The sequence below is a fragment of the Ictidomys tridecemlineatus genome, chromosome 9 (assembly GCF_052094955.1).
Source record: "Ictidomys tridecemlineatus isolate mIctTri1 chromosome 9, mIctTri1.hap1, whole genome shotgun sequence".
Taxonomy (NCBI): domain Eukaryota; kingdom Metazoa; phylum Chordata; class Mammalia; order Rodentia; family Sciuridae; genus Ictidomys; species Ictidomys tridecemlineatus.
Window position 1 is genome coordinate 82757919 of NC_135485.1, and position 3640 is coordinate 82761558.

The window sequence follows — 3640 nt, forward strand, 5'->3', positions numbered from 1 at the left end:
CAAGAGAAAGCCAAGCCAACACCAAAACAGAACCACCATCAAACACACACACCCTAAAGGGGCCATAGGAAGAAGCCAGCCCTCTGGGAACAGAGACACAATATATCCAACTGCTAAGAAAGTATTCAAGGAAGAGCGTGGAGCAAAACACTTAGAAGTGTTGAGGTGAAAGCCCCCCAACCTACAGCCATGTCCTGAAAACTCAGCCTTCAGAGTGAAGAGAAATAGAGACTCTCAGACACACCACGGAGGGACTGTGTCACCAGGAAGCTGCCTGGCAAGAAATGCTAAAAGAAGTCTTTAAAGACAAGGACCATGATCCCGGCCAGAAAGAGACTTACATAAAAAAGAAAAACAACTTAATTTTTCTTGGATAAGTTTGTTCAGAACAAAATTAACAAATGTCCTTGATGAGAACTGTATACGTACATGTGAGATGACAGTGTGACGCGGGGTGGCAGAAGCACCAGGAATGCTTTGTTGCTGTGAGGTACTGACACCAGTCTCGACCCAGCAGTGTCATCTGAAAGTGGACCTGGGTTAGTTGTCAGTATACACTGCAACCACTAAAAAAGGTTTTTAAAAAGAAGTATAACAGGTGTGCTGAGAAATGTGAGTAGATGGAATCAAAAGGCAGGAAAAGAAGAGACAGACAAAAACAGGCACAAAGAACCAGGGCAATTACACAGAACGGTACCAAGCACAGCAGATGCTATTTCAACTGGATCAATAATCACATTATATGTCAGGGGCCTAAAAGTACCAATTATCAGAGATTATCAGAGGGGTTCAAAAAACAGGTTCCACATCTTTGGTGTCTAGAAGTCCACTTAAAATATACAGTAGTACCCCCACCCAGGGATACATCCCGAGACTCCCAGTGGATGCCTGAGCTGCAGATGGCACTGAGCCCTATATACACTGTTTTCCCCTATATCTACATTCTTATGACTGTTATAAATTAGGCACAGGAGGAGATTGACAATGGTAACTAATAGTAAAATAGAATAATTTTAACATAATTCAATAAACTTCCAACCATCGCTCCCCTTAAGCTTTAAGTAAAATCAGGGGTATGTGAGTGTTAGCACTGATACTGCAACAGTCCATCTGATAAGCAAGATGGCTACCAAGAGTGAGTAACAGGCAGGGAGCGTATACAGTGTTGACACACTGGACAAAGGGACAATTCATACCTCAGGGGGACAGTGCGAGACTTCATAGCATTACACACAATGAAATATAATTTAAAACTTAGGAAATTTTTTTATTTCTGGAATTTTCCACTTAACAGTTTGGGACTGCAGTTGACCACAAGTACCTGAAACCTTGGCGAACTGAACCGTGGGTAGGAGGGGACCACCGTAGATTAAGAGTGAAGTGTTGAAGAGGGAAACACGGGGCCAATTCTAGTGAAGGAAAGCAGTAGTCACTGTATGAAGCTCAGACGATATTAACTAAGTGCAAGGAAAACTGCCAATTATATAGAGGGACAGCACCTGAATGATGATGGGACAGTTCTCCAAGATGTACCATCCTCAGGGAGCACGCACTGCACGGCAGAACATTAAAATACTTGAGAACTGCGAGGAGAGGTGGGTGACGCCATGACCAAAGCTGGAGACGGGACCAGCCTGCTGCCAGAAGTGGACAGACCCTGAAGGGGAACACCAGGAGGACAAAGTTAAGCTCAACAGGACACAGCACAGTGCGCTGACAGGATGTGCACAGGTGTCCAGAGGGCTTGCACTTACTGCGGTCGAGGAACGGCTGGTTTGAACTTCCCAGGCTTCTCTTTGGGGCCGCCTGTTCCTTGTTCCCCTTCTCTTCTTTTCCTGCCTTCTCTTGGATTGAGGGTTTTTTGAGTTTGTTCTGTGGTGCTGGGGATGGAACCCATAGCTTCCCACATCGATGCAAGCAATCCACCACTGAGCTGGGTCCCAAGCCTTTTTTTTTCCCCCCAAGAAAATCATTTCTTTAAAAGCTTTAAAAACAAATAATGCTGTTTTGCAAATATGACTTTGCTTAACGAGGGCCACCAACTTACAGCACTGTGATGTCAGGAACACAGAGTGTGCAGGGAAACTAACTAATGCTGCTACAGTTGGGAGATTGGCTGGTGTTGCTGACTGAAGTGTGGGTGACACACATTGGGACTTGTGACCCATCAGATCAGCGTAGTTAATGGTCACCCAACTCCCTGCACAGGCTTGGGTCTGATCACATATTCTGCCTGGATAGACATTTCAGCCTCTTTTGTATATAAAAGACATACACATACTCTCTCTCTTTCTCTCTCTCTCTCTCTCACACACACACACACACACACACACACACACTCTCACACACACATACACTCACACATACATGTATGTCCTGTCATACAAAGTGTAGAATTGTCTGCAAGGGCACACATTAAATAAACAAGTACTACGCACCTCAGGCAATCCTATTCACTATAAATACATACACATTTTTTTGCATTTTGGTTTTTTTGTACCAAATTTCTACATTATCTAGCAACTTGCAAAAGATCACAGTTTTTTTTTTTTCTGATACAAAATGTCTCTAAAGACTTGTTATGTTTAGACTTTAATCAAAGGATATGTGCCATCAACAAATCAAGAGCATTGTATGTTTGCCCAGCCCTTTCTGAGACAGGGTCCTGCTAAGTTGCTGAGGCTGGCCTTGAACTTGCGAACCTCCTGCACAGCCTCCTGAACCTGCACAGCTAGGATTATAGGTGTGTGCCACTGCACCAGCACAATGAGTTATTTTTAAGATTGCACCTCATTCCCTTTGCTGGCTTAATAGCTACAGCTCTGTGTCATGCTAGTGACTCCTTTACAATAGGGTTTCAGTGCACACCTTAACCAGTCCACCTTCAAATGACCCCTTGCGAGAACCACATGACAGCATATTTCCAGGACTCCTCCCTGGTCTCTGTGTTGTTATCATACATTGCACATTTACATGTGTAAAAAAAATGTTGGCATTAATTGTGCTTTAACTACTCTATTGTCTTAAAGACAATAAACAGGAGGACTGTGACAAGGGCCTACCTGGGTAGGCAGAGGATTAGAGGAGGATGGGGGCAGAGAAAGTATTCAAAGAAACAGGAAATGATGATCTGCCCATGGAGAAGGAACATGGTGGGTCACACCCCTTACAGGGGCCTGTGTCCACAATACTAAAGCATCTTTACAACTCAATGATAAAAACACAAATAACTCAATTTTTCAAATGGGCAAAAAGAGGTGAAGAGACATTTCTCCAGACACCACCCAAGCGGTGTCAAGTGTGTGACAAGAGGTTCCTGGTGCTGGCACTTGATGTGCAAGTTGGAACAATGAGGAACTTCCTGCCACCAGGGCAGCCTGGGCCCTGCTGGAGGTGGGTGCAGCTGTGAGGGACAGGGCAGGAGGTCACTTCCCAGGGATGGGTCAGCCCGAGTGGGGGTCGGGCACAGCCACCACAGCCCTTCATGTCCCTGTGCACATTACCCCTGAGTGGGTCTTTTCCTGTCTCCCTGCTCCATTTGCTTTTTCTGGTTTCATGGAGTATTTAAAGTAGTCTTGAACTGAGGTCAGTACATAATGTCCTTGACACACTGCCCGGCACAGATCACGTGATCAATAAA

The 3640-nt window shown here is 44.9% G+C and overlaps 2 protein-coding genes across 7 annotated transcripts in view; both read right to left on the minus strand.

Annotated features, from left to right (window-relative positions):
• Positions 1-3489, minus strand: part of LOC144366847 (uncharacterized) — a 68532-nt gene extending 65043 nt beyond the window's left edge. For 3 of the 6 annotated variants that reach the window (XR_013425992.1, XR_013425991.1, XM_078021697.1), the window contains exon 1: positions 430-3489. The gene's annotated coding sequence lies outside the window, so the exon portion shown is untranslated. The remainder of the gene's footprint in view (positions 1-429) is intronic. The other 3 variants (XM_078021695.1, XM_078021694.1, XM_078021696.1) reach the window with 3 other exon arrangements.
• LOC144366850 (adherens junction-associated protein 1-like) overlaps positions 1-3640 on the minus strand; it is a 103175-nt gene that overhangs the window by 8323 nt on the left and 91212 nt on the right. The window lies entirely within an intron of this gene.